This window comes from Danio rerio, chromosome 21, assembly GCF_049306965.1.
Source record: "Danio rerio strain Tuebingen ecotype United States chromosome 21, GRCz12tu, whole genome shotgun sequence".
Taxonomy (NCBI): Eukaryota; Metazoa; Chordata; class Actinopteri; order Cypriniformes; family Danionidae; genus Danio; species Danio rerio.
Genome location: NC_133196.1, coordinates 35427919 through 35439556, shown reverse-complemented (window position 1 = coordinate 35439556; position 11638 = coordinate 35427919). Strand labels below are relative to the sequence as shown.

The window sequence follows — 11638 nt, the reverse complement described above, 5'->3', positions numbered from 1 at the left end:
AACAACAAAATGAGATTTATACAAGAAAACGATTAATGCGTCAAGCAAGATGCTAGTTTGCTAATGTGATTTAATCATCTAGGCTAAAAGTGTTCCTGTCAGAGATCGGCTGAATGGATTAAAAAATGATAACTCGAGTTTGTAAAATGAGTCCCTTTTTATTAAAGTATAGTGTTCCTAAGGGTTCAATAAGACAGAGACATGTTTTATATTAACAAGTGTTCTTGTTCCCCATCTTGTGTTCTGTGCAGTGTCACTGACCTCTAAAAAAAGTCACTTTTAAAATTCTGCATGTTTAGATATTGTTGCCATCGCCATATGGATGTTTAGAGAAGTTTTCATTTCCTTTGGGTCAAAGACGACAATGGTTTCAGGTGGTGTCTTGTGCACGACAAGCAAAAACAGCGTGATGCTAATCATGTCAACATGCTCAACTTGGCAATAATGACTCGCAGCCATTTCTCTTTCCTGTTCTTTTCACATCCACTTTGAGCAGATGTTCTTGGCTTTACCATAGAAATCCTTTTCATTTCCTTTTCCTGTTTCATAGTCTACTTTTCTCTGTCAGTAGGGGTAGTAGTTCAATGGTCAGGATTGTGGTTGAATCAGCCGAGAGTCAATAAGTATTTAGGTAATGTCACTATGTAATGCACTGGACCAACTCTTGTTTACCATTTATGGAATACCAGCATAACACTTGCACAATGTTTAAAGAAAAAAAGAATGTTGCATATATATGAGTAAATAAATATATATGGGAAAAGAATATAGATGTACAAAATCAAATAATGGCAGCTGTTTTTAATTCAATATTAAGTGTTGGGGATAAACACCTAATGGTAAACAAGGCGTTTTGGATTTCACTGTTTCTCCAGTTCTCTTGGTTCTCTGAGTAGTGATGTGTTTATAACAGGGTCAGCTTGTTTTCCTTTACACCTATGTATTTTTTCCTACTCATGGTTAAATAAATTCTATATCTGTTTCAGTCTTGGTGTTTTGTGTTTACTTTGAAAAATGCTGTAAAACTTGTTCACTTTGGGGTGCAATCTTAATATTAATTGTCCCTAAAGGAATTGTTCACTCAAATTAAAATTATAATTTATTCACCCTCCATATATTCAAAACCTGTTTGACATGTCTTTAACGGAAAAATGCTGGCATCCATTACTGATTTCTTTTTTTGCAAGTTTGTCTCTTGAATGTTTCAGATCAAATTTTATTATTAGTAAAAGATAAATAATTGCAATATTAAATTAAGGTAAGTTTTATTAGGGGTTCGAGCGCGAAGAAAAAAAAAAGTTGAAATTTTGATTCTCACACTAATCAGTAGGCAAAAATGTTCAGTGTTTATTGAAGCTAAATGCTAATTGTTGCTATAACTTTTGAACGGAAAAAGTTACCATCACCAAACTTTGTACAATCATGTGTAAGGTCAATTTGAGGTCACAGTGCCAAACGTGTGTACTTTGGCCACATGGTGGCGCTATAAGGTTTAAAAACCATAACCATAAAATGACCTTAATCTTACAACCATTGGTCCAATCAGCTTGAAATTCGGCATGCTGTGTCTTTGACCAAGTTGTCATAACATACAAGGACATTGGCATATCTCAAAACATGGCCGCCATTAGCTAATTAAGATTGAGCAGCCATTAAACTAGGTTAATCAGAGTGATCAGAACGAAACTCGGTGGGCATGGTTGACTCGAGGTCCTAGAGATCTGTAAGAATTTTGAAAGAAATTGGCCACTAGGGGGCGATTTTGTGTTCTTTGAGGTTGTAAATGATTGGTTATTACACAAAGTTTTACACAGCCACACAAAATACATATAATATGATAGGCCTGCTCATACTGAACATTTTGACACTAAAACCACTGCTGTCACTTAAACAGTTCATTAATAAATCATCAATATATGAGAAACCTACTTTAGCGAACTAGTCCCTGGTTTTTAGCTCAATCACAACGAAACGAATGTTTGAATCTCTGCATTGAATAGATCAATAATTATCAAAAAAAGTTTAACTTTCCTCTTTGGATAGCTTTAACAGACTCATTTACAAAAGGGGCGTGTCTACACAAACCTACATGCCTGTAAACAAATAAGAAAAACTCAAAACATTACATAATTTGGTGAGCACACGCGGCATATCAATGTGAAGAAACATGCAAATTTTGTAGACATCGGGCTATAGGTGGTGCTATAATAGCAAAAATGGTCCTAAAAACATGCTAAACGGCTAAAAAATGCAGTAAATGTGCTTCATTTACACACTTCTTCACAAATACACTTCATCTACATATAATATAATAGGCCTGCTCATGCCTAACAGTTTGACACTAAAACCACTGCTGTCACTTACACAGTTCATTAAATATTCATCAATATAAGAAAAACCTAATTTTGTGAACTAGTCCCTTTTTAGCTCAATCGCAACGAAACTGGTGTTAGAATCTCTGGACTGAGCAGATCAATAATTATCGAAAAAAACAAAGTTGAACTTTCAGTTTTAGATAGCTGTAACAGGCTCATTTACAAGAGGCGTGTCTACATGAACTTGCATGCCTGTAAACCCATAGGAAAAACTTAAAACATCACAGTAATTGGTGAGCACATGTGTTATATTGATGTGAAGTAACATGCAAAATTTAGCATGGCTATACATGGCGCTATAATAGAAGAAATGGTCCTAAAAGCATGCTAAATGGCTTAAAAATGCAGTAAATGTGCTTCATTTACTCACCTTTACAAGTTTACTCCAAGCTTGTCACTGAAATTATTTACATGTTAATTTTTTTTTTGTCCATCTTGGATGTTTTAAAGGTCTCAAAAACACATTTTCAATATTCTATCATTTTAGCCACTATAACACAGACTTTTAAATGTCACCTACTATATTTAGCCACTAGATAAGACCACTTGTTGTTTGTTCATAACATTTGCAAACTAAGGTCATAGCATAAAACTCGTAGACATTGGCCACATGGTGACGTTATGCATTGTAAAATCACTGTATCTGAGTAACCATTTATCTGATTAAATAGGAATTTGACATGCAGTGTCTGTCTAAGGTGACATGACTTGATCTACTTATTTTGTCATAGGGCTGCTTATACTGAATACTTTGACAATGTTCATTAAAAATTTGTCAATATGTAAAAACCAAAGTTGCTTTTTTGGAGTGTTTAATCAAACATTTGTTAGCTCAATCTATAAACTCTAATACTCTAATCATTTATTTCATTGTTGATTAAACTACTTACAGACTTTCTAACTGCTATATTACCTTACGCTGCTAAAATGCTCGAATCACATTAATTGCTGCTTGCAGCTATTATTATTATTATTATTATTATTGTTGTTGTTGTTGTTGTTGTTGTTATCAAAGGAAAACAAAATCCAAAACAACATAGCCCCCTGTTATAACAACTCTTATCTTTCCTACATAAAATTTCTCTGGCTATACCCAGGCTTGCAAACAGGTCAAACCTGTTTGCAATCAAGGAATCGTATTCTGAAGAAGAATATCTGAATTAAAGAACTCCTGTATGGCTGAAGAAAAACAAATTAAGACTTTGGAGTGGCCTAGTCAAAGTCCTGAACTGAATCTAATTGAGATTCTTTGGCATAGGCGTGTGAATGACAAAAGTACATTAGTTAAACATTAGCAGCAAATGCCTTATGTGACCGGCCTGACAAAGTAGATCAAAAGATCTTCAATTTAGACATCAGGCTGAGATGCAGACATTCGAAAGCAAGAGAGAAAGAAAATGGAGATCTACCAGTTGGAAACAGTTATAAAGATTTTTCTAAAAATTTGGAATTGCTGCAAACTATAGTGAGACCCATTATCTAGTGATGGTGAAATGATGGTTTCTGCAGTGAACCCCTCAACTCAGTTCTATCAGAAAAAGTTTTGACTCAGCTTTCCAAATCAGAGCTCGATGAGGACCTCTGCTGGTAAAAAGTGAGGGAAAGCACAGTGTTGCAAAAATGTCAAACGTTCACAACTGACCCACCCATTCATGAAGTAATACAGTAGTAATATAAATAAATTACTCGATTATTGTATATTTTTTATTACATACAAGGTATGTTACATAACACCACAGATGACTAGTAAAATCAAAGGCATTCTATAGTATTTACGTTTATCATAGTCCAAAGGGTCCTACACCCAACCACTTAATGGGTGCAGTGATCGAACCAGCGCTTCCTGCCTGGAAGGCGAATGCTCAAAGGATAAGGCTAGTGCAGTTAATCTTCAGCATTGCACTCGCCAGCTTCCCTCAGTTACACACTATACTACAATATGATGTTGTAAATATTACACTATTGTACTTCAGAATGGTTCAAAAGCTTATTACCATAAATTACTATTGTATTTTAGTTGAATTACTGATGTGTGGGACTAGAGCAATGCTTTAGGCATCGATCATATACATTTCTACTGTTTTCATTTCTCTATATACACTAACTTACAAGGGTGTTTAATTCAATTCACCTTTATTTGCATAGCGCAGGGGTGGCCAACCCTGTTCCTGGAGAGCCACCTTCCTGCAGATTTTAGTTGCAACCCATTTCAAACACACCTGCCTGTAATTATCACGTGGTGTTCAGGTTCTAATTAATTGGTTCAGTTGTGTTTGATATGGACAACTGAAATCTGCAGGAAGGTGGCTCTCCAGCAACAAAGTTGGCCGCCCCTGGTATAGCGCTTTTACAAAGTAAATAGTCAACTAGCTTTCCATAGAAGATCATAGTAAATTGAACCAGTCTCAGTCCAGTTTACAGTGATTAAGTTCAGTTTAGCTCTGTTCAGTGTGGTTTAATAATCACTACTGTGAGTCCAAACACTGAAGAGCAAATCCATTGATGCGCAAGCTCTACAGATCCCGAACCATGCAAGCCAGTGGTGATTTCGGCAAGAAAAAAACCTCACCAACAAGGGGACCAACTTCATTCTAAACCTTTGAATCAAAATTCAAAGCAGTCAAGCGGATACAGGTGAAAATGAATGTTTGGACGGCACCGATCACGTGATTATGGCAAAACCAATCAAGCTCGAAGTATATACGCAGAAGTATACACCAGGCTTTAGGAACCACTTCTTAAGCCTGGTTTATACTTCTGCATCAAGTGACCGGCGTAACCCACGGTGCATGCAACACGCGTAGCTGTGCATTTATACTTCTGCGCGCTGTCTCTGTTGGTCTGCATTAACACTTCCGAAACGCTAGTTAGCAGTGAGGTGTAAATGTTCCTCTGTGTCAAGTTTCTTCGCTGCTGTTTTGCTTTTCCTGAACAATTCCGGGATGTACAAGTGGCTCAAACTCGCTCATTTTGAGGCAGGAACCGGCGGACATGCAACAGTTGTAACTATGAGGTAAACACAAAACAAAACTTTCCATCCAGAGCTCCATCATGGGACTCCACACTTGTAAACAATCGCTCCATCAGGCTCGCACCATTCACGCTGCTCTCGGTGCTGCCCAGACTCGTCAGCGATACCTAGCCGACCAATCACAGAGCTTGTGCTACGCGTCGTTGCGACGTGTAGTTACATTTTTTTAGAGGTGCACGTCAGCGAAGCCGACGGCCACGGCGAAGGGCTATGCGTCAGCGCCGTAGCATACGCTGGCGTTTGACGCAGAAGTATAAATCAGCCTTTACAATGCATCCAAAATGGCCGACATACAAAAAAGCACATTTAATGGGAAGGAGAGAGGTGTGTAAAATTTAGCTTTCTAAGCTGTTAACTTGTTTGTGTTTCAAAATATCATTCCTTTTTAAATGTCCACTATAGTGGACACTAGGACCATCTTAATGTAATTAATGACTGCATGTTGTAGCAGGCAGAACTGAAGCAGAGAGGATTCTATATAAAATAGTTGAGGGAGACTCTGATTTAGAGTCTGACAATCAGACAATTGGAGAATTAGAGACAATTAAAGAATGACAATCAGTTTTAAATTGCTTTTATGTTAAATTTGTTTTGGATATTATCACTTCTTTTTTTTATTTTTTGAGTTCGACTCTCTTTCAGACTAAACTGTTTCAGGAATTTTAATACAAAAGGAAAAAATGGCTTTTGTTTTGTTTTTGTTTAATATTGTATTAATATCCCTTTACAGCCATATCCTGTACAGTTTTGTTGTCTGAGTGGCAGTCATTTTGAACTAAAACGGTCCTGTAGTCCACTATACAGTGGACATGCTGTAAAATTAAAGATAAAAACAATGTAAAATCTCTAAATTGTAGATTTTTTTTACCCCAAGGATGTAGGAAATCACAGAAAAAAAATAAATAAATATTTGGGTCTCAGGAGGTTAACAAAAGTTTATCTTAATTAGCATTGTAAGCTGGCACAAGGCTGGAACATGCGTAAAACATATGCTGGATAAGTTGGCAATTATACACGATTAATAAACGGACTAAGCCGAAAAGAAAGCAAATAAATGAAATTACAGACATTTACCGTAAAAATATTTGTCATTAAATTACAGACATTTACCGTAAAATAACATACGCTAAATTACAGAAATTTCCTTAAACTTAAATTTCCAGTAAATTTCTGCAATTTACTTTGTTATTTTATGGTAAATGTCTGTAATTTAATGCACGTTACTTTACTTTTTTTTTGTTTTTTATCTGGCACCCCAGCTGCCAGAACCTCCCTATCCCTGAAAATAACAGTTTTTTTTTTTTTCATTTTCCTTTCTTGGATAGAGTTTAAATATTTTAATTTGTGTTCCAGCAAAAAGTGAACATTTAAATCTTAATGTAAAGCTTCATTTTAATGTTATATGCTCCTTAAATATTGTAAAATGGCAGGTTCCAGCTTTAATTTCTTAACCTGTGAGAAATATTTCCACAGACTGCTAGTTAGGTCTGCTCTGATGTGCTTCACATCCAGCAGATGGAGTGCATGTCTCACATCACTGATCATTGGAATTTCTTTTTTTCTGTACTTCCCAGTTATGAACTCTGATGAAATGATTTTCCCCATCTGTAAGCTTGGCAAGAATTATGTATGAAGGTTAAAAAAAGTGTGTTTTAAAAGCACAAACTGATGACACTGAAATTCCAAATGGTCTAGTTGGAAGAATGTATAAATTAGTGTTTTAGGGCAAGATTGCAGTGTTTTTACCACACACACAAATGAATGTGTATTATGTTGTCTACAAAAGCCCTCAAATTGACGGTCTGTTTGAACGCGTAAACATACATTTCCCTGCACTTCCATTGTGATTTAATGCAATTACCATGGAGACAAACCCTTGTGCAAAACGATCATCACAGGCAGCATAAACAGCCAGTCTTGGGTAGCAATGCGGCAAACATCTGCAGCGTTCAGATGAATAAGTCATGTCAGTCATAATTTGTTTAAACTTTGTCAATAAGACAGCCAAGTGCTGCAAATTATGCAGGCCTATCGCTGAGAACCTGAAATATGTAAACATAATCATATGTGCAGTGGAAAATATCAAAGCATCAAAACAATAACTACTGTTGACCTGTCATAGAGGCGGTTAGAAAAAAATAACTTAGATGATTATTAGATAGATAGATAGATAGATAGATAGATAAATGATTGATAGATAGATAGATAGATAGATAGATAGATAGATAGATAGATAGATAGATAGATAGATAGATAGATAGATAGATAGATAGATAGATAGATAGATAGATAGATAGATGGATGGATGGATGGATGGATGGATGGATGGATGGATAAACAGATGGGTATAAAGAGATAGATATGCAGGCAAATGTATAAATAGATAAACAGAAACACAGACAGGTTTGTATAGACTGACAGATAGACAGGTATAAAGAGATAGATAAGCAGGCAGACATGTACAAATATAGATGGATAGATATTCTGACAGACGGAAAGATAAAAACTAGATGGATAGATAAACAGATGGACAGACAAACAGTTATGTTTAGATAGATGGAAAGACAGACAGACATGTATAAATAGATATACAGACACACAGGTATAGAAAAAATGGATAGATAGGCAGACAGATAGATTGATGGATAGACACTATGAGATGTATGTAAAGATGGATGGATGGCAGACAGAGAGGTTTAAATAGATAAATAGCCAGACAGACAGGTATGTATAGACAGACAGATACAGTCAGACAGGTATGTATACAGACAGATACAGACAGTCAGACAGCTACATTCTTTGATAGTTTGATCAGTGTTTGGTTGAGCTGTTTCTAGTGTTTCTCTCAGCACAATAGACTGTTTTCACTGTAATTTCGCTGCCTTAAAGCTGCTGTTGTTTACAGGTAGGGTTTATCCTTGGATAGGCTTCATTAGTTTTGAAGTTTCATTTCAAGGTTTGGGCCATTGGGAATCTTTCTAAATTCTATCTGTAGGTGGTGTATGTTGGTTATAAGGACACAAAGCAATGATTCCTGCTAAAAAGCTTTTTCAGACACCACCTCATGGGACGGACACTTTTTGAAGTGTGATCGCTTTAGAATTTGTCTGGCTTTACACTGAGGGCCTTAATGCTGTTCCTTAAACTACATTTTAAATCATTGGTCCTCTGCCAGCAGAGACATTTCTACTAAATGCATGTCCATGCTTGAGCCTGTCTATCCCGAGGAGGTCTATTATATCTAATTCATCACAATATCTGAACGGCACAGTAAACTTTGTATATTTTTTTGCCCTAAAAATGACTTATACTAATAGGAAACCTATCATTCTGTGATATATTACAGCACCACTATGTCCTGATTAGAACAAGGCCTATGGTGTTTCTACCAATAGTTTTGAGGCTACAAATACACTTTTAAAACAAAAGTTACGGATGATTAACTGTTGTAAAGTAACAAACTACAAATACTCAAATGACTGTAATTGAATAGTTTTTCTCAGGATTTGTGATTTACTAAGTAGTTTTAAAAATTTGTACTTTTACTCTGTGCTTTAGTACATTTTCAGTGCTTTATCTGTACTTTTACTCCACTACTTTCCTTCAACCTGCATTCACGGACTATAGGGATTAGCTGAGAGAAAAAAAATAGTCCTGTCATACCTTTCCAATCAAGTTGCACATAGAAGGTAAATTGCATCATAATGAACTACCTCAGGATAACGTGAGAAAAATACGGCCCGAATTCCAGGCACGAGTCACTGACCGAAAATGCCTCCAGGTCCCCGACCCTCTTAATGGAGGCCAACGCAACCAGCAGAGCTGTCTTCAGGGATAGAAATCTTGAGGATACTAATTCGAGTGGCTCAAAGGGATCTAAACGCAAGCTCTTGAGAACGAGGGCGAGATCCCAAGAGGGCATGAGAGGGGGGCGAGTTGGATTAATTCGCCTAGCGCCTCTGAGGAACCGGATGATGAGGTTATGCTTTCCCACGGTGCCGCCAGCTACCGCGACATGATAAGCAGAGATGGCGGCCACGTAAACCTTGAGAGTGGAGGGCGACAGCCTGCTCTCCAGCTTCTCTTGAAGGAAAGAGAGCACAACACTGATCTGGCAAGTTTCGGGGGCTTCTCTGCGAGAGACACACCATTCAGTGAATAGACTCCACTTCAGGGCGTAGGCGCGCCTCGTGGAGGGGGCTCTAGCCTGAGTGGTGGTATCAACCACTGCAGTCGGTAGGTTACCTAAGTCTTCCTCACGTCTAGGGACCACACGTGGAGGTTCCAGAAATCGGGGCGAGGGTGCCAGATGGTGCCCTGTCCCTGAGAGAGTAGGTCCACTCTCAAAGGGATCTGCCAAGGGAGGGCCGTCGCAAGGAGGGAGAGCTCTGATATCCAGGTCCGGTTGGGCCAGAGGGGCGCAACTAGCAGAACCTGCTCCTCGTCCTCCCTGACCTTGCACAATAGCTGCGCGAGCAGGCTCACTGGGGGAAATGCATACTTGCGTGTGCCCCGAGGCCAGCTGTGGGCCAGTGCATCCGTGCGAGAGTGCCCTCGGTCAGGCAAAAGAACAACTAGCAATGAGCGTTCTCGGGGGAAGCAAACAGATCAATCTGGGCCTCCATGAATCGCGCCCATATCAGCTGGACAGACTCGGGGTGGAGTCTCCATTCTCCAGAGTGAATTTGCTGCCGTGAAAGCGCATCGGCTGCACGGTTGAGCATACCTGGGATGTGAATGGTGCGCAGCGATTTCAGCCGCACATGACTCCAGAAAAGCAGACGGCGGGCGAGCTGAGACATGCGGTGAGAGCGCATACCCCCCATGCGGTTGATATACGTTGCCGCCGCCGTACTGTCCGTCCTGACCAGCACGTGTTGCTGCTCCAACAACGGAAAAAAGCAGTGGAGAGCGAAGAACACTGCCAACAGCTCTAGGCGATTGATGTGCCAATGCAGCTGGGCACCTTTCCATAGGCCCGCAGCTGCATGCCCGCGACACACAGCTCCCCAACCCGTGTTGGAAGCGTCTGTTGAAACAACAGCATGACTGGACGCCTGTCCGAGAGGCACACCGGCCTGCAGGAACGAGGGGTCATTCCAGGGGCTAAGGGTGCGGCGACACAGCGCAGTCACAGAGACTCGGTGTGCGTCCGCATGCCATGCGCGTCTTGGGACTCGATCTAGAAGCCAGTGCTGAAGTGGTCTCATATGTAGCAATCCGAGTGGCGTGACAGCCGCAGCGGATGCCATATGCCCCAGGAGCCTCTGAAAATATTTCAGTGGGACCACTATTTTGCTGTCGATCTCCCTCAGACATTTCAGCAACAGGCAAGCACGCTCTCCGGAGAGGCGCGCAACCATGATGACCGAGTCCAGCTCCATCCCGAGAAAAGAGATCCTCTGCACCGGGGCGAGTTTGCTCTTTTCTCGGTTGACCTGCAAACCCAATAGGCGAAGATGCCGGAGCACCTTGTCTCTGTGCATAGTCAATTGCTCCCGTGAGTGGGCTAAAATCAGCCAGTCGTCGAGATAATTGAGTATGCGGATGCCCGCGAGCCGAAGAGGCGCTAAGGCACCCTCCGCGAGTTTGGTGAAGACCCGCGGAGACAGAGAGAGCCCGAAGGGGAGGACCTTGTATTGCCATGCTCGACCCTCGAAAGCAAACCGCAGAAACTGGCGGTGGCATGGAAGAATGGAGACATGAAAATATGTGTCCTTCAGGTCTATGGCTGCAAACCAATCCTGAGGACGAACGCATCGGAGGATGCGCTTTTGCATAAGCATTCTGAACGGCAGCTTGTGAAGACAGGGGTTCAAAATGCGCAGATCTAGGATTGGCCGTGACCCACCGCTCTTTTTGGGTACGATGAAGTACGGGCGGTAGAACCCGCTCTCCATCTCGGCTGGAGGAACTGTGTCGACTGTGTTGCTCTTTTAGGAAAGCTTGCAACTATGCGCATCGCTCTGGAGGACCGGACCCAAAGAAACGCCAGGCAAGGGAGAAACCCAGCTCGACCGTCTGCCGCTGCGTAGACTCGCTCTGGACCGGCAGACACTCGTTCACTCGAAGTCGCTGTAGCAGCAAAAGGAACACTCATGAACTCGATCAGAAAAGTTTCTGAAGCGAAAAGGATGGTGATTGCTCGCGCCAAGTGTGCTTATATCCTGGGATAATTGGCAATGAGGCACACCTGCGCAAGCTTACGCTGCCAATTCATTGCTTTCATTGG

At 40.3% G+C, this 11638-nt stretch overlaps 1 long non-coding RNA gene across 1 annotated transcript in view; it reads left to right on the top strand.

Annotated features, from left to right (window-relative positions):
• LOC141380027 (uncharacterized) overlaps window positions 1-6296 on the top strand; it is a 118490-nt gene extending 112194 nt beyond the window's left edge. The window contains exon 3 of the long non-coding RNA XR_012397275.1: window positions 5731-6296. This is a non-coding gene — a long non-coding RNA (uncharacterized lncRNA). The remainder of the gene's footprint in view (window positions 1-5730) is intronic.
• The last annotated feature ends 5342 nt before the right edge of the window (window positions 6297-11638 follow it).